Genomic DNA, 20,004 nt, shown 5'->3' on the forward strand with positions numbered 1-20,004 from the left:
TTGGTTATGTATATATCTAAAATGAGAGGAAACCACAGCCATTTTGTGATACTACTGTCTGAGGTACATTTGTGAGGAATTTTTGGTGCTCAATTTCTGGGGTTTGGTTTACACAGTACTAACACTTCTCCTACTTTTAAAAAGGTGAGTTGTTAATTTGTAAGGGGAACTATGTTGTACACTTTAAGATAATTTGAAAAATGTTTTCTGTTATTTATTTACAGTCCTTCTGTTATACTAAATACTTGATAAAGTTAGTTTTATATTATGTATTACTAAAAACGATAAATGAAAGTGATTATTTTTTTCTGCAATTTACAGCAAGCAATTTCAAAATAAAATGGCTCACAATGAAGAGACCGTGGCAATTTCTTTTGAATTATCCACTACATTTATTGAAATTGACAGCACCAATAATGAAATATTCTCACAAGGAGGAGATGACTTGAATGATTTTTTTGATCAATCTCTTGATGGCGAATTTATCGAATGTTTGGAGACCATAGAGTTACAAGAATCATCATTGCAGACTTTTCATGAGGAGATTCCAGATGAGATGATTGAAGAGGAAATTCCTGATGAGGACATGTTACTAGTTCTTTCAAATTTTGAAAATTCAGAAGAATACATTTATATTTAGAAATACAAAAATTGTTTGAGACATTATTCATTTTTATTTTTAATTTATGAGGTTGTAGCGAAGTGATTGTAGTATAAAATGAGACTTATAGTATAGAGTGGAACATTTTTATGTTACATGGTAAGTTTACTCATATTTACTTCCCTTCTCCCACTATATTATCTCCAATGTGTATTTGACATCTCTTCTTCATCTCCGGCCTCCTTTCTCTCACTGTCTGTCTCTGATGCATCTTATCGCTGCCATTTTGTGTAATTACAGAAGAGAGTAAAATAAAATAGTTCGGAACGTGAAAAGGGGGCAAAGTAGAGTACCCCTCACCCCCAAGGCCTTCTCAGGCGGTCCCAAAAGGATCAGTTTCTGCTTTCCTGAGAGATTATGGTATGAGTTCCATATACCACAATAACTTGCATTACGCCAAGCGCGAATATCTCCAAAAACTAACACCTGCCCTGAGCAGTTCTTAGCCATGTTATCCAATGGGAGGTGGATAACATGGCTAAGAGCATTAGCTCGGTAATGCATGAATATCGCTGACTTTTTAGCGATATTCATGCATTGCGGCCGTTTTTTATCGCATTTGCGATAAACCTTGATAATAGCAAGGTTTATCTTCGATAATTTCTGACGATGCTAAGCGGTAAAAAATTCGTTGCTAAGCATTGTTAGCGATAAATATCGCTTAACTTTGGCAATATGCACCAACGTCTGTTAACGTTCGATTCGAAGGAAATGAGGAAGTGTTGAAAAACATTGTCTGCGCCATCTTGCCTTTTTTGAAATGCCACACTTTTGTTGTGCACGGCAGCCATTTTAGATGCCTTGACCAGACCCACTCTCTGCACGCTGTTGATTCGTAGCATGGCTCCCCACCCTCGCAAGCATCTTCCCCAGGCACTGCTCACCCCCGCTTTCTGTCTTATGCATGGGCAATAAACCTCCCCCCATCTGCGCTGCTCTTCCCTGAGAATCACACTCTGTGCCCGCCCGACACCTCCCTTTCGCCCTATTCACTACCGCACCCTCTGACACTCCTCTTCCTCTGTGTCCGATTGTCCAGGCTGGTCCTAGGCTATCAGCTAGCCCTGCAGATGTAGTTTATGGCCCCAGCTGTAAAGAATCACCCCTCTTCAAAGGAGTTATAGTAGATCAAGGCCCACACCCGATGAGATCCGTCACACCACACGTGTTCATACTATCTGAAAACCATCCTGTATTGTGATTGGGGAGGGGACCGAGCCTGAAGCGGAAGATTCCAGGGATGACTCTTTGTACATCAAAGTTTTTACAATTATGTGTCACATTAAAAATATATAGCACTCCCACAAAGTAGTAGGAATATAAAACTTTAATAACTTATAAATATATACAACAAAACAAAAACAGTAAAAACATTTAAACAACGAAGAGACCGTGGCAATTTCTTTTGAATTATCCACTACATTTATTGAAATTGACAGCACCAATAATGAAATATTCTCACAAGGAGGAGATGACTTGAATGATTTTTTTGATCAATGTCTTGATGGCGAATGTATCGAATGTTTGGAGACCATAGAGTTACAAGAATCATCATTGCAGACTTTTCATGAGGAAATTCCTGAAGAGATGATTGAAGAGGAAATTCCTGATGAGGACATGTTACTAGTTCTTTCAAATTATGAAAATTCAGAAGATGTTGCCTGGGTGCCGCACTGATTTGGGTATCCGGCGTGGGGCGTCCCGGGGGGTGGGTTGTCAGTAGCGGTCTGTTGTGCGAATAGTTCCAAGGCAGCAGAACGCGCTGAAATCTGGATGTCACGAAGGTGATGTCTAGTAAGTTGCCGCCCAGCAAATAACGGCGTGGGGCACCGCGGGGGGGGGGGGGAGGCAGTCCAAAGTTCCGTTAAAAGGGCAAAGGAAAGGATCGGTGGTTTGAACCATCAGTCAAAAAGGGGAGGTTGTGCAACAATTTTTCCTACCGGGTCACACTGTGCTTTCACCGGAACTGAGGTCTGCAGGATTCTAGTCATTCAAAGTGAGGCTGGCGCCAGCATGGGAGCGCCGACGTCCCGTGGCTACAGTTTCGTCACTCCACGGGCGATCATGGCAGTCATTCCCCATCGGGGGTGTCTGCAGGGGTCGGGGACTCCCGCGGCTCCTCTAGAATCTTCAAGGTCGTGGAGGACTACGGTGGTGGAGTCAACCAGTGACCGGGCCATTTCTTTATGCTGGGCCCGCTCTTGCCAGGTCGACCGCCATTTTGAGAGTTCGGTAGCTACTGGCGATCGCGGGGTCAAATGAGCGGACGGGCTCCACCCTGCCGGGCGAGACGTTGCAGCATCGCCACAGTGGAAGAACCCTTTTCCGGGCGCCTGGAGCGCTGAGGGTGCAGCTGGGAAGCCTCCACCTGGGGAGGCGGGAGAGGCCTGTTCGCACCGTCTCTCCCTCCCAGTGCACCCCACGGCGTCTCGCTTGAGATTTGTTATGGCCGGACCAGGCGATGAGGACGAGAGGGGGGTGGGGGGTCGGAGGCATGTGCAAGACATCCCCCCCCCAGGGTTGTTGCAGCAATTATTCAAGAAAGAAGAAATGTCCCGTCCGTCTTTGGGCCGGACCTCCGGTGGATGGCGGCCGGACGCCCTTTGCTCTGGCCCCATGAACGGGTTCCTTGGCTCATCGGCTGCAGCCGGATCCCGTCGGCCCCAGCCCCCGGCCGTTGGTGGCCGGACCGGGAGAGAGTGTGGAGGGACAACCTGCAACTCTCAAGGGCCACCGCGGCCGGACTGGGAGAGAGAGGGGAGGGTCGAGGACACGGACATTCCCCCCCCTGAAACTCTCCAGTGTTGTCAATCCCCCTGGCCGGGTCCCGCTGGCCTCGGCCTCTCCTCCGGCTACACCCTACGTGATGATCTCCTGGCCGAGGCGTGGCAGTAGGACCCGCCTTATATGTGTTGCTTCCGGCTGGGCGTAGCCGAAAACCTGTTGCCCTTTGGAAGTTTCTAGAATGGGGCGGATGTCTGCTGACTTCTATCTTTCCCAGTTTGCCGTTATTTGGCCGTGGCAGGCGGTGGGACAGACACGTTTTGGGGCAGTGAGGGGCGATGTTTTCAGGTTTCTTATTACGGGCTTACTTCTAACGTTTCTTGTTTCTAGGACAATAATAGGTTTTATCATTACGTATTGTTATCGTTTCTTTGTTTGTTATTTAATAAAAAGTTCATCAGTGGCCTACTGATTTTCGTTTTCCTATTCTTTTCTTTCCAGGTTGTTTCATGCTAAAGTTTCTGTTAACAGGATACAGTGATCACTTCGTTATTATTGCATATGTCCTTTTCACTAGGGGTGCTCTCTGGTCGGGACAGATGACCTATCTCTAGTAAATGGTCCGGGTGAAACAGGTGCATCAATCAGTGGGGAGTAGATAGGCATGACAGATTACAACGGGGGAGAAAGGTCCGCATTACGTACCCTTTCACTACTTGCAAAGATTTTCCTACGTTTATTTGCAAACAGGGAATACCTCCAAAAAGAACTAATTCCCAAACAGTCAATGTTCGGACAATCAATCAATCAATGAGGAATGAAATAGGTACGACGTGTTAAAGGCTTGCGTTACCTACCCTTCACTATCTGCAAAGGGAGAGAGAATATTCCTATTCTTCCTCGTTTGCAGGCAGAGAAGATCCTTAAGAGAACCAACTTCGAACAATTCAATGCTCGATTCAAACAATCAACAAGGGGTACTGTGAACACAAATGAACGCCGCTTATGTACATACACATTGCTATTTTCAACAGGTTGTTCCTAATGTTTCTATTTTAGCGAGGTCAAAAAGAGATCCCATTAGTGGCCTACTGATTTTGCTCGATTCCTCTTGTTTTTTTACACGATTTTTCGCTATCTGCAAAGACTAAACAGAGTATTGCGACTCTGTGCTTGTTTGTAAATAGAGAATGAACCAAAGAGAACAATCAATCAAATGGAGAGAGAAGCAGGCACGACGGATTACAACGGGGGCAAAGGCCTGCGGTAACTACCCTTCACTATCTGCAAAGAGAGAGTACTCCTAATAGAAATGAGGGGTGGGGGGCAGCATTCAAAGCAGATCAGTGTGCATAAACACGAAAATGTTTTTACTTACCACGTACTTGACATTCGACAGCTTATGATATTTGCTATTAAAAAACCATTGAAATTCACTGAAAAAACCATAGGTTATAGACCATATATAGTTAGGAATTGGCATTTACAAAACCTTGAAAATTCACTGAAAAAACCATAGGTTATAGACCATATATAGTTAGGAATTAGCATTTACAAAACCTTGAAAATTCACTGAAAAAACCATAGGTTACAGACCATATATCGTTAGGAATTAGCATTTAAAAAACCTTATTTTACTCACACAAAACCATTGAAATTCCATATATAGTTAGTTGCACTAACTATATATCGCGCACCCGCAATCCACTGCTGATGATGTCACATATTACATCATTCATGACATGGTCAGTGACATCACTGATGACATCACTGATGACATCTCAAATGACATCACTGATGACATCACTGATGACAACATCCAGTGACTGTATGTTTCTGTAAAGTTAAAATGTGTCTTACATATTGAAGAATGAGTGGAAGTATAAGTGTCTGGACAAAGGATTTAGTAGGTGCATGACTGAATGTATGAGTGAGTGATTAAATGTGTCTCACTGAGTGCATGGGTTAGTGACCAAAGTGTCTTAATTTGTGCATCATTATGTCTGTTGTTCTGTAAACAGCTGCATGTGTTGATCAGTAGCTATATGATTAACTATATGGGTTACTGATTGATTGTCCAAGTATTTGTATGGGAGACTGAGTGTGTGTGTGGCTGGCTGGGAGGTGTGTGACTCTGTGCAGATCAATGTGTACTTGTATCAATGATTGTATAACAAGGTAAGTATGTGTTAGTATATGTTTGAAAATGTAAGGTGCTCTATGTTTAACTGTATAGACAAGAAAATGGAAGTGTCATTGATTCTTTACAGGACTGACTAGGTGTGTGAGTAACTCCATGGATGAGTGGCAGACTGTGAGTGTCTGTATAGGTGTATGAGTGCATATGATAGTGTTGTAAAGATGAGTGATTGTATGTATGAATGATTGTATGGGTGAATGAGTGAAGGTGTGTGTAGACGTAGGAATCAGTGAGTGCGTATGTAGTAACTAGTATTGGTGTGTCAATGGTTTCAAAAATTATATTCTGTATTTAACACTGGGTGAAACAGAGGTTATATTAAAATGTGAGGAGATGCATTGTATTGTCACATGAATGATATCATCAGTGATGTGGTCATTGATGTCAAATGAGATGTCATCAGTGATGTCATCAGTGATGTCATTTGAGATGTCATCAGTGATGTCATCAGTGATGTCACTGACCATGTCATGAATGATGTAATATGTGACATCATCAGCAGTGGATTGCGGGTGCGCGATATATAGTTAGTGCAACTAACCATATATGGAATTTCAATGGTTTTGTGTGAGTAAAATAAGGTTTTTTAAATGCTAATTCCTAACGATATATGGTCTATAACCTATGGTTTTTTCAGTGAATTTTCAAGGTTTTGTAAATGCTAATTCCTAACTATATATGGTCTATAACCTATGGTTTTTTCAGTGAATTTTCAAGGTTTTGTAAATGCTAATTCCTAACTATATATGGTCTATAACCTATGGTTTTTTCAGTGAATATATATATATATATATATATATATACACTGTTAGAAGGTGGTTCTGACCATCTGAGCCGCCTGGATATTTCGCTTTTAAACACCTAATTGTTGAGCTTTTACTGTGGGAGAGCCTCATAAGCTGGGACTCGCCCACAGTGTACTCATGATGAAAGAGACTGTATGTGGATTTTAGCCATGTCCCCCTAGTGAGAGTAGGCCGCTGCACTGCAGCCGGAGTAAGGGGCACCGGGATGGTTACATGCAGGCATATATGTACTTGCGTGTGCACACGTGTAGGGGCTGCTCAGGGGAGATTCCTGGTGTGCGCAGCCCAGGAACAGTTACTAATTGAATGGTGTGGCAGGAATTATGCAGAGCTGGATGGTGACATGGAATAGGCTTTATACAATGGGAAGAAACATGTGAGGGAAAGTCAGTGTGCTTTACTGTTTTCACTGAAGGACCACTTCATTATTCTCCTATGAGAATGGGGATCACATAGGATAGTTTGACTTCCCTAGGGCCTACATTTCCAGACATGCACTAAAGCCCACTGTAACTTAGGTGAGAAGTACTATTCTGCAGAGTCCAAAGTCTTATCTGCACTGCTTTTGGGTCATCCAGAAATGCCATATTCCTCTGAGTTTGCTCATAACCAGAGCCTAGCTGGGTGTGACCCTGTCAGGCTGGATTAATGACCTTCCTCCCTAAACTGAGGCATCAGAGGCCTAGCCCTTCATGGCAAGCATTTCAAGGGCGAAGTTCTCCTTTCCAAGAAGAGAAGCTGTTATGGAGAGAAGGCACCAAGTGGAGAAGGGGCTTTTCAGAGACCATGTGGCATGAGACCCCTGAACGACACCATTTTGAACTATCCCAGAAGCCTGGGCAGGAAGGAGGGAGCAGGGGCAGAAAGGTGAGGTGTCGCTGCCTGATAGGACAAGAAGAGCCTTCCTGCCAGCCCCATCCGAATTCTTCAAGAAGAGCTTAAACAGAAAGAGGCTCTCGTTGGGGTGTGGTCGGCTGAGGAAGACTGGTACTGGAGCCTGGTGCTATGGGCTACTGGAGGAAGAACCTCCAGACTGGCCCATGACCCTGACTTGCGTCACAAGGGGAGAATAGGACCAGTGAGCAGAAGCCTGGGCCTCTGTGCAAGGAGAAGGGAGGCCCATGAGTAGAGCCATGCAAAAGGCTGGTGCAGGAAGCCAGTGAAAACCGCTCCCTGCTGAGTTCACCCTACTGGAGATGCAGAGGGCAAAAGAAAGTGCTCCCAGTGGCTGGGGCGCGCCACCAGGAGCAAGAAGAGGCCAAGATGGTGAAAATCAGCTGCCTGGGGGCCGAGATACGCCCCCTGGAAGGTAGGCGACCTTTGACCTCTAAATGGTCTAACAACGAAGCATGTGGGGCTCAGCCGCCGGTCTCAACTATGCCCCCGGGGTAGGTCAGGTCCCGGGGGCTGCCTCCAGATGAAGATAAGTCAGGGTGCCGACGCGCTCCGCATGAAGATGCCCAAGAGGGGTGTCAGGAGCCCACCCTAGCCCCCGGGGGATGAGGAGCGCTGTGCCATTGCGCATCCCCCCTCGCAGGTGGAGATAAGCCAGGGAGCGCCGTCACACTCCCTGTCAAGATTCTTCAGGGGCCCATGACCCCCAACTCTAGGCCCCAACTTAAAGGCATAAGTCGGGGAGCGCCATTGTGCTCCCCATGAACAATGGCCCAGGGCCTGGGATCCCAACTTCGGGCCCGAAGTGAAGGAGGAGGCCGGGGGAGTGCCGCCGTACTCGCCCAAAAGAGCGAGTGCCGCCGTACTCCCTCAAGAGGGAGTCTCTGTGTCTGCCCGCGGGAGCGGGCAGATCAGAAGAGAGGTGCCCACCCCCGCGGCATCACACAAGGGTGCTGGCCAGTTGGGCAGCTGGCGAGGCAGTGAAGAACTGTAATCTTCATTCTCAGGGGTTTCACTAATACAAAGAAGAATTTGACACAGAAGCTGGAATATAAAGAGAACATTTTTATTAAACTCAAATGAGTGAGACTACGTCACACAGAAGCCTTAGCAACTGAATGAGGCAATCTAAAGAGTACAAAACACAGAGGCCTTTTATATGTTTAGGGTTACAAACTCAGCATAAAAGAAAGGGGCAGTTCTAGCTTCTGCAAGCATGCAAAATACCTAATATGGACATACAAGATCTGCAAAATATTAGCCAATAGGAGAACATTCAAAAAAGCATCATATAACCAGAACGTCCCCCTTACGTCGTGTTTCTGCCCAACCCACAAGTAAATTAATTACAGCACCTATAAGTCAATCAGTAATGACAGGACATGTCTGTATGCAGTTAGGCCAGCTGGTGTCTGAGATTGATTTCAAAGCAAGGACAGAGGGGGGTTTTCAACACGTTGCAGTCCAAAGGGCAGAGACACTTCATGAATAGAGCAGCCTGTGTAAAGGCAACACAAATTGATGACAAATGTAAGATGGAGTCAAAATTAAAGAACCTCAGTCCCTCCTTTTGCCATTACACAGGCAAATCCTACAATTATTTTGCAAACATTTTCAGGGCTCCTAGTTATTTCAGCGACTATTGACAATGCCAGTAAAACAATAAGAATCAGTCTCCAAACACCCATTCTATGCAATCGCACGGGAAATACCCAGAGTCTGTCGAAGCCTCTCTGGCAGGCTTCTATTGTCCATCAAATCTGCTTCTGTTGTTTTCTTCCGCATGGGCCTCTTCATTCAGGCCTTTCCTGAAAAATGGTGCTTCTCAGTATCCGTTGGAGTGCCTTCCTGGCAAACACTCACAGCTCACTTGAAAGTCTCAATGTCTCAATGCAGTGCACCAATATATTTCCTGTGCTGCAGGCACTACAGATATTGTGCTTTTCGTTAGTCATGGGCACATGGATCATCTCATGCAGACCCAAGTACTATTAATCGGGAAAGAGCAACAGACTGTCACTCTCAGCAACACTTTCAGGCTCCAACACTCTCTATTCAGTGTCAGAGGATGCTCGGGCTGCTCTTTCATTTAATCATAGGTACCACATTGTAGTGCCTTTTGCCAATCCTGGATCCTCCGGTGCACTGCACTTCCGTTAGAGCAAAGAAAAGGAGGTGTGTGGCCAAAACTCAGGCCAAGGGGCTCAAGGGACTGCACACTGTCAGAGGTTACCAGCACATGACAGGTGGAAAACTGAAGCCTCAATTCTTTCGCTCTTTTGCACTGAAACTCTGGTTCTGTGGCAAAACCAGCTCCTCCTTCTTTTCTGATGTTCAACGCCTTCTGATGAAACAAGCACAATACTTTGGAGATACCATTGATGGCATGCTGGGGATCGCTGTCTGGGTGCTGGGACTTTTCATCTGTTAGCTGTCACTGATGGGATTGTGGGTGAGTTCCGCAGGTTATTATGACTTAATCCCGCAGAACCTAGTGACGTAGGAGATGTGACACAGTTGTTAGTTTCCTTCAATTTAGTACAAAAACAGTTCATTGTATAACAAGGGGACTGCAAGCAAGTGGCCTGCAATCTTTAAAGGAGTGGCCATACGTCATGGGACATTTCTGGTCTAGAATACACTGTCATTCTCAAAGGCAATACAAAGACAAAGGCAGTAGGCAAAACAGTGCCTCTAGCCTCTTTAATTGGGTTTCCATGTGAGAGCATATCCTCTACCATCTAAAGGTAGATAGCAACATGGGAATTCTATCTGAATGGATGTCCTCACACATAGTGGCATTGTCTAATGGGGCAAACACATTTTTTCTCTCAATGATTACATATAGGTGTTCCCTAATTCCTTATCTACAACACCTCAAAAGAGAAATCGCATAATACATATTATCAGGGACATGTAGATACCTCCCTTTAATAATTGTGCATCAGGTGGACTATGCAATACAAAAGCTAATGATCAAAATGTGGAAACAAAAGACAGGAACTAGAGAGTCCTGGTATTTCCATTATTTGGAACACATCTAATCCATCAAAAATTAAAGCAGCAGAAAAAAGGAACTAAAAACCAAATTAGAATAGGCATTGAATTTGTTATATTCAAAACAACGTAAGGTGTCTCCTATTGAGGTGGAAAACTTATCTTACTATAGTATTGAGTCAGTTAACCAGTCCATCACTACCCTGACAGTCAGACTGGAAAACATCAGAGTAGGCCTAAAGAAAATTCTTGAAAACCAGTCTGGTCATACAAAAGGGAAGGAGTAGTTTCTGTCCTGTAACTCCAGTTCTGTAGTAGGGGTATCTCTGTTATAGTCATAATCTAGTGAATAGTCCCGCCCATGTGCGTTGACCCCGGAGCAATCAAAAATAATCTCTTATAGTGTCGAAAAATGCAGAAATGCACAGACACTTAAGAGAGAATTTAAAGACAGATAATGCAGCCTAAAAAGGCTACACTGTCCAGTACTTCAACTAGAAATTCCATCAATAAAATCCACAAAACAGAAAGCCTGTACAGATTTCCCTTGCTTAAACAGCAAAAACCCTCTGGAATGATAGAGAGGAGGACCTGGACAGACAAGCCCCATAGGCTGCCATTATGTGGCTCAGAACAGGATACTGTGCCTTTAAGAGAACTTTCCAGAACTTCACAGTATCCCAGAATGCACTGCAGGTCCCAGTTACTTTCAGTTCTTTTTGAAGGCGTAACACGCCAGACCTGTAGCATTCCGTACATGAATATCTCTCTCCACCGGGGAGGAGGGCGGGCGCTTATGACTATAACAGAGATACCCCTACTACAGAACTGGAGTTACAGGACAGAAACTACTTGTTCTGTAGTAGGGGATCTCTGTGTATAGTCATAATCTAGTGAATAGAATGGCAAGCCCATCCCCACACCAAAGCGGCGGTGGAGAAACGAGAAATAACACCACTAGTGTGCGAACAGATTTCGCAGCGAAGCCTGCCCAACCTGAGCGTGTGCCCTGGCATCAGAGTCCAGGCAGTAATGTTTAGCAAAGGTATGGACCGACTTGCAAGTGGCTGCCTTGCAGATTTCAGCAATAGGCACGTTACGAAGCAAAGCTGTCGTGGCAGCTTTGCCCCTGGTGGAATGAGCCTTAGGTTTGCCCCCTAAGGTCTTATTAGCTTTTTGATAACACAATTGTATGCAGGACACAATCCATCTCGAGATGGACTGTTTAGAGGTAGCAAGACCCGTCCTGACTGAGCCATAATTGATGAACAATTGGTCTGACCTACGAATATCTGTGGTTTTATCCAGATAAAATTTCAGCACCCTCCTAACATCCAGGGAATGCAAAGACCTTTCCGCTGGAGATGAAGGATTCTGAAAGAACGTAGGCAAAGTTATAGTCTGGTTGATATGAAAATCAGAAATAACCTTGGGAAGAAACTTAGGGTGAGTACGCATAACAACCTTAGCAGCATGAAATACAGTATAAGGTTCTTGGCAACACAACGCCTGAATTTCACTCACCCTGCGGGCCGATGTAATGGCCACGAGGAACGCCGCCTTCCAGGACAGGTGCTGCAACGAAGCCTTATGAATGGGTTCAAAAGGCTCCTTCATCAACCTGGACAGCAGCACCACAATCAAGTCCCATGAAGGCGAAGGAAGCCTGACAGGAGGGAATACTTTCTTCAAGCCTTCCAGAAAATCTTTGATCACAGGGATCTGGAAGAAGGAAGTCTGTGAAGGGCATTTCCTGTAGGCAGTCAAAGCAGCCAGATGAACCTTAATGGAATGGACATTAAGGCCAGACTGCGCCAGATGTAGCAGATATGGAAGGATGACATCCTCCTTGCCTGTCGTAGGGTCATAGTTCTTAGACTTGCACCAGATGCAAAACCTCTTCCGCTTGTAAGCATAAGAAGTCCTAGTGGAAGGCCGCTTAGCCTCCTTCAGTATGCCCATACAATCCTCTGGGAGATTCAGATGGCCATATTGCACTATTTCAGGAGCCATGCCGCCAAACTCAAAGACGAGAGGTCGGGGTGCACCATTCGCCCCCCGAACTTCGTGAGAAGGTCCGGCCTGCACGGCAGCTTCATGTGAGGAAGGAGAGACCGGTGAAGCAGGTCCGTGAACCACCACTGTCTGGGCCATTCCGGGGCAATCAGAATCATCTTCTCCCTGGATTGGGACAGCTTGATGAGAACCGTCGGGATCAGGGGAATGGGTGGAAAAGCGTACAGAAAGCTGTTCGACCAGTTGATCCATAACGCGTTCCCCAGCGTCCCTGGCTGGTAGTACCTGGAGGCGAAGTCTCGGCATTTGCTGTTTTCGCCGGTGGCGAACAGATCTACGTCTGGAGTTCCCCACCTTGCGAAGACTTCTCCTAGTACTTCGTCGTTTATGACCCATTCGTGGTTTTCCGGAATCAGTCTGCTCAGCTCGTCTGCCTGAACATTCTGCACACCTGGCAAATTATTATTATTATTATTATTATAAAGGCTTTTATAGCGCGCTCTATTACTAAAAAATAGTATCCTGGCGCGGTAAAGGCAGAGCAGAGGGGAGTCAGATGAGTAGCAGAAAAAAAGAGAAAAAGAAACCTATAATGTGATGTTAAAAAGATGGGTCTTCAGTCCTTTCTTAAAAGCACTGATAGTAGACGCAGCTTTAATGTGAAGGGGGAGAGCATTCCAGGCTTTCGCGGCTCTAACTGCGATGGATTGCCCGCCTAGTCTGCAGTACTTAAATTTAGGCACGGACATTTGGCACAGATTGGCCGACCGAAGGGAGCGGTTAGGAACATAGAGGACAAACCTTTTTCTCAGGTAGACTGGTCCGATTTGATGGACAGCACGGTAGGAAAGGACTAGAATTTTAAACAAAATCCTGTGGGCAACTGGGAGCCAATGGAGGTCACGAAGTAAGGGACGAGCACTGGAGCACCTAGGTGTGTTAAACAAGAGTCTCGCAGCGGCATTTTGTACGACCTGAAGACGGTGGATCAAATAGGCCGGTAGTCCACAGAACAGTCCATTCGCATAGTCCAACCTAGAGAGTATCAGAGCGCGAATAACAGTCTCTTTTGCCTCTCTCGGGAGGAGGGGAAAGAACCTGCGTAAAGTTTTCAGAGTGGAGAAGCAGACCTCAGTACGTTTTTTTAGAGGATCTTCAAATTTGAGGTCATTTCCAAACCAGACTCCTAAATTTTTTACGGGGCCACCAATGGATTTAGGGCAGGGCAGGTCAGCAGGCCAAAGAAGACCGCTAAAATTGTCAGGGAAGGAACCATACAGCAGAATCTCAGACTTACTTTCGTTACACTTTAACTGGGCGAGTGCTAACCATTGAAAAACAGAAGATAGGCAGAATTGGGCCGCCGACGTATCTAAATTGTTTTTTGGCCAGGTAAACAAAAGTTGTGTGTCATCGGTATAGGCCATAATTTTTGCCCCTAACTGTTCTGCAAGGTAAATTAAAGGGGTAAGATAAATATTAAAAAGCAGGGGGCTCAGAGTAGAACCCTGTGGGACGCCCGTAGTAAGTATTTTAGGGGAAGAGGCAAAGGGAGGCATCCAGACTTGTTGCATCCTATTATTTAAAAATGATGTCAACCAGTCAAGTGCAGAGCCAGTGATGCCTATAGCAGCTAGTCTAGAGAGCAAAAGAGAATGGGGTACCATATCGAAGGCAGCAGAGAGGTCTAATAAAATCAGAGCCGCTCTGCCACCTCCGTCTAAACATTCCCGGATAGCCTCAGATATTTCAACTAAGGCCGTCTCGGTGCTATAGGCCGCTCTGAAACCAGATTGAGCTGGATGAAGGGCCTGCGTGGTTTCAACAAACTTATCCAGTTGGTTGAAAGCAATCTTTTCACAAATTTTAGCAAGAGCTGGCAGCAATGATATTGGTCGAAAATTAGAAGGGGCGGCAGGATCCAGTCCCGTTTTTTTCAAGAGTGGGAGCAATTTTGCTTGCTTCCAGCAGGCTGGAACGGTTGCAGTGAGAAATGAAAGGTTAATAATCTGAGTAACCTCGTTTCCAACTGTTTCCGCTAAACCCGCAAGTACTCTAGCAGGACAAGGGTCAGAGGGGGATCCTGATTTTAAAGCCGCAAGAACAGCAACAATGTCCGGTTTCAGTGACAGAGCAAAGTTAACAAATTGCTCTGTGGGTAATGGCATTACAGGGGGAAGGGCTGCCGGGGAAGAAGAAAAACCATTACTAGTAGTTTGCAAATCATCCTGAATCTTAGCGATTTTTTCAACAAAAAATACAGAAAGTTCTTCGCACCATTTCTCCGATGAGGGCAGCAGAGGTTGTGCCGCACAGGGTGAGCAAATGAGTGGCCGTTATCGAAATCCCTCGGGCCAGAAGCCAGTGCCAGATCGCCTGCGCCTCCTGCGACAGACTGCGCGATCTCGAGCCCCCCTGCTTGTTGAGGTAATACATCGTGGTCGTATTTAAGCATGGGCGGATCTAGCGGATCTCGCGTACGCGAACTTGCGGATTTACGGATTCGCAATCCGCGAAGATCCGCGAACTCTAGCGGATTTGCGGATTTTCCCGTTTTTTGTGTTGGCGCGCGTTCGCGCCGATTTTGGGACAAGTTCGCAATTGCGAACTTACTTTTCGGCTCGCAACGGCCGCGACTATGTTGTTTCTACGTCTGGTTTATCATCACAGGTTCACAGCACCCTCTGTTTCACCACTGCCACCCTCTGGGACACCCATGCCACCCTCTGGTACATCCTCAGTTCCTCACTGCCACCCATTAGGTTTATTTATCACTGTAGATTATGGTGGTTGAAAAAAGCAAGCACACCTGCCCTTCTTCAACTGCCATCAATTAATTTGTGTTTCATTAATGTGTCAGTAATTTTGAAAGTTCCAGTCTGGCTGGCACCTGCTTCCTTCCTTATCTGTAAATTGCTTTTTGTTGCAGTGAAATTTTTTTTTCACAGGACCTTTATGGTCTACTTGTAGCTATTCTATGAGCCTGCTGTTTGGGTCATAGCAGGGTCATAGAAGAGTTGCAAACTCTGGAGGGGCCCATCAGGAAGCACTACCTTGAATGTTACTAATGTTAAGTTTGAACTTTTGCACCTGCTCATTGCTTTCAGTTTAGCTAAAATCGTTTTTTTCTGCAATTTCGCGCGTTTTTTGGGGCGCGAATCCGTGCGAGATCGATTTCGGAAGCCGCGAATACGTGCGAATACAAAATTGTTTTTTTTGCGACGTGTATGTTCGCGTGATCTTGCGCGTGTTCGCGAGGCGCTTCTAGCTATACGTTTGCCAAGTTACCCTATCGGTCGTACATGGGCGCGGCCATCTTGTTTGCGTGACGTAATTCCGTTTCCGGCCGCTATGTGTAATCTCGCAAAGTGTGCTGCTCGCTAGTACAATTTTGCGCGTACTCGCAAGGAAAATCTCGCGCGAACTTACCCACGCGGTCGTGAACGGGCGCGGCCATCTTGTTTCTCATTCATTGCTATGGTTCTGGGCATGCTTTCTCTATCCTCTCTCAATCTCTGCCATCCTTTGCTTGTTTGAAGTTTTTTTGATCTAATTTTACTTATTATCTATCCCTCTATTTTTCTAGCTCTATATTTTTGTGTTTTCTGCAGCTTTTAGTTACTTTTAAACTACTTTTTTAAACTCTTTTCTTTTCTTCTTCACTATTCTATTTCTTGTTTATCATTTAACTCTATTTCTGCCCAGACCATGGTAAAGGGAGCCGGGAAGCACCCTGAGAAGGGGAAGGGTCCCGCACCCCGTGCCCGGCTCCCGTGCGGGCGTTTAAGGGGGGAGCAAGTGGTCCCGCGGGAGATCTTCAGCGCGGAGGAAGTGGCGGCACTGATCTTCCACGTCCAGCGCCGCCTCCCCAAGACGATCCTGGGAGGCGGCAAGATCGCGACTGGCTATGGCATCCGGGAGCGTCGCAAGCGGTGGGAGAAGGTGTGCCGGGCCATGTACAAGATCTCTGGGGTCCGGCGCACATATAACCAGGCCACCCACCGCTGGACCGATGTCATGGACCGGGAGCGGGACTTGCTGGACGCGCTCGGCGTAGAGGTCCCCGGGCTTGGTGAGTAGTAGTAGTAGTACATTTACTACTCTGTTTTATCCTGCTCTGTTATTTGCAAATCTTTGTTCTTTACCAAGAGCAATAATGCTGCCGATTACATTGAGGTAAATTATATTTCAAAATCTTCTATGCATTTCAGGTGCACTGCTCTCCTTCTCAGTAGCCTTGCTTGCTACTATGCTTCTTTGTTTTGTATGTTGTGTTCAGAAGTATTTCATTGGCCTGAGAAATTATGTATGAGTGTAGTGTAAAGATAAGAACTGCGTAATGCTAGACAGTAAGGGTCATATTTTCAATTACCGGCGCATCCCTGCAAAGTAGCAGGGATGCGGCAGTAATTGTGTGCCATGCCACCACCACCCATTGGCCCAAAACGTCACAGAAGCCTTACGCATCTGTGCCGTAAAGGCAGCGCATTGCTGGAGTTGCGTGCCAACGATGGCGCAGCTCCAGCAATGCTCTGGGGTACCCTATCTCCCCAATGCTGCATCAAGCCGTACGTCGGCTTCAAGCGCGCAGGGTTTGAGTCATGCATCATTGTCCTAAAAGTGACTGATTGACATCTTGTAGATTTCCCTCAGCCACTTTTAGGATTCATTCATGCGCAGGTACGCCCTCCCTTGCGCCGGAACGTCCCCTGATGGCGCAGGGCTTTACAACGTGATGCATCGCCCATATGCCCATATGTGTTTTTTTTTAATATATACGCCGCACCAACACCATGGCGAGTCTTTTGTTCTGCCGCTGCGTCACAAAAGGCACGCAACAATGGAGGAAAATGAGCCGCAACTTCCGCAAGGGACTTCTAAATCAGCCCCAACAGACTGAAGTCCAGTCCTTCCTTTAGACACATGGCTATAAGAAGAAATAGTGGCGGTGGTGGCGGGTGGATTGATAGTTTGAGTATTCACTGATCTGCAAGCAGGATGGACTTTGTCTGTCACTTCGCGTGCTGCGCACTGCTGCCTGCAGTGCCAGGCCTAGGCAAACCTCTTTAGTAGTCTGTTTATTGAGTTACATAGGAACTTTCTAAGTCAACGTTCCGCAAATCAGGCAATACGAATAACGTAGTATACCACATGAGATAGATCCCGTGGAATAGTTGTCTATCTATTTGCTATTTTTCCAAAATATTTTGTTATTGTTCTTTTGAAATGTTTGATTTGGTTGAAAAATCTCATCCATGTTTTCTGGTTTTTCTTTCTTTCATGTTGTACATCAGCTCCCCCCAAGGGCAAGAGGACACAGGAGGAGGGTGCTGAGGATGCAGGCCAGGATCGGGCAGGCGAGGGCTCCTTTGCTGGCCCCAGTAAGTTTACATTTTAATAAACAGTACCTATTTTTTCCTAGCGTTCCTCATTCGATTTTTTCTAAATCGTCTTTGATCTTCTTGTAGACTGGATATAAATTCTTATCCTGCCTCGAATATGACTCCCTGTGGTATTACTAGACTATTCTTATTAGTCTGTCTGTGTAGCTAACTAAGATTGGACATTTGGCAATTCCATTGGACTCCCATTATATTCAGCAATACCTCTATGCACTGTCTCCTTACTGACTAGATAGTGTGGCAGAGTCATTCAGCTCCCGAAGTCACCGATTATAGATCCCCAATGATCTCTAGATTATCGTACGCAGGACAAGAGAGTAGTACGGAGTCACAGCACAGTCAAGAAGTGTCAGAGGCACTCATGCTTGCAAAAATTCCAAAACCTTTAGCTCATCCACTCTAGTCTGGAGGAACAAAAACCACAGAGTCTATTTAAGTTTAAAAGCTTTATTAAAAGTAAACACATTTATTAAAATCTACTTTGTCATAAAACTATTTAACTGAAAATGGAAAAGTGGTTAGTGCTTACGATAAATTGGACGCATTTCTTGTGGTCGAGCCGAGCTCTCACCTGGTTTGAACTTGATCCTGGTCGTGTTCTTAGGAGTCAAGCTTCTGTCTGTTAGGAGAAAAAGTGGTGCGTGTTAAAAATCAAAAGCAAGCATTCATCAGTTGTGCATAAAAGTGCAGCAAGACAACAGCCTTCCCTGGAAAATGGGACATTTTTACTATGGAGTAGACAGTCACAAATTATTACATTGTATTCTGTTTTTTTAACATTTCTCCTAGACCAAATATTATATAGTAGTGAGTGGTGTATTCTAACATTCTTAAATGTACTTCGTAGGTGTAACATCTGGTGACGGCGCCAGCGCGGAGGTGGCTGTGTTGGGCGAGGACTCGGAGGACTCTGGGGAGGAGGCGGTGCAAGAGCCGGCGGACGGTCCTGTGGGGGTTCAAACGGTGGTGGCGGAAACAGGTAAGCTATATATTCCTTACTTATTGAGATTGAAGACTGCATAGTGTGCTTTCTGCACGGGTGTATTACAATTACAAATCAACCAGGTAGTAGCCTCCTCGAAATGTACTTCGACTTAGCTGTGAAGTTTTTGGTGAGAAGAATCCCAATAAGTTCTTAGACGAACGTGATGGATGGGATGAACGAAAAGCGAAAGAAGGGTGTAAGTAAGTGGGACGCGAACTTGTATGATGGCTGGCAAAGAAGAACGATATGTGTTTGCTTGGCCCCCGAGGTGGCTGGGAAGGAAAGAATATGGTATGGTGCATGGCTGGGTCAATGATGAAGCAAGGATGGGTGGAAGGACAGCAGCCTGGGTGGGTGAAACAGAAACTGTATGTGTGCGTATACTTTGACTGAATGGATGCCCGGAGCATGGTATTCTCTGACTCTTAGATAGCACATGTGTATCTAGAGAGAGTAGATGGTCGCCAGGTGAAGTAAGTGTTACCTTGAAGAGCATGTACCACCGCACCCGCACGTCCGTTCCAGTGCAGGGAAGGCAAGGAAAAGAAATTGTAAATGTGTCCAATACTACCATGAATAGTAGCAGTACTTTGTATTGCGTTTGCAATCACAGCATATATCTGGTTATTACGGTGGACACTCCGTACCTCTCTTAATAACTTTAGTTTACTTGTAGTACGTCATTCATGTGTGGGTGTATCACTGTTCACTCAATATTAAGCAAAGCACCTAAAGTCATCTCATATGTCATCAAATACGTCCCATGTGAAGTGATAGATAATCAAATTAGTTAGCTTCTTCATTTTCCTTTTCTAGTACTCATTTGCACTGTAGGGTGAAAGGTAAATTAATTAAGCAGTAGCCCTTGTAACAGAGTATTCTCAGTGCCACCCGTAATAGAAAAGTAATAGCTTCACCACCTGCATGTACTGGACCGGTACAGTAACGCAAGTCTGTCTCACTCATCATGGTGTGCAACTTTTTTTCTCGGGTGCAAGTTCACTGTGCTGTCCATGTCATTCTGCCGGCTTGCATAAGATAACGTACCAATTTCCCTAAACAAGAGAGAAGAAGAAGAATAAGACTGGTGTACTGTCATAGTCGACTGTAATGGAAGTCCATAGTGGTCGTAGAATTTGTTCATTAAACTACCACTAATGTTAGAGCAAGGATGCAGAAGTGGGAGGTTACATAGATACTGTCCTCAATAGTTATGTACTGTGCTTTCAATTTGCTACTTGTACTCTGTGACCCAACTTTCGGCTCAATCACTTTGTGTTATTAATAAGGAGCATTGGTTACAGACTATGTCTTTCTTT

The sequence above is a fragment of the Lissotriton helveticus genome, chromosome 2_1, assembly GCF_964261635.1.
Source record: "Lissotriton helveticus chromosome 2_1, aLisHel1.1, whole genome shotgun sequence".
Lineage (NCBI taxonomy): Eukaryota > Metazoa > Chordata > Amphibia > Caudata > Salamandridae > Lissotriton > Lissotriton helveticus.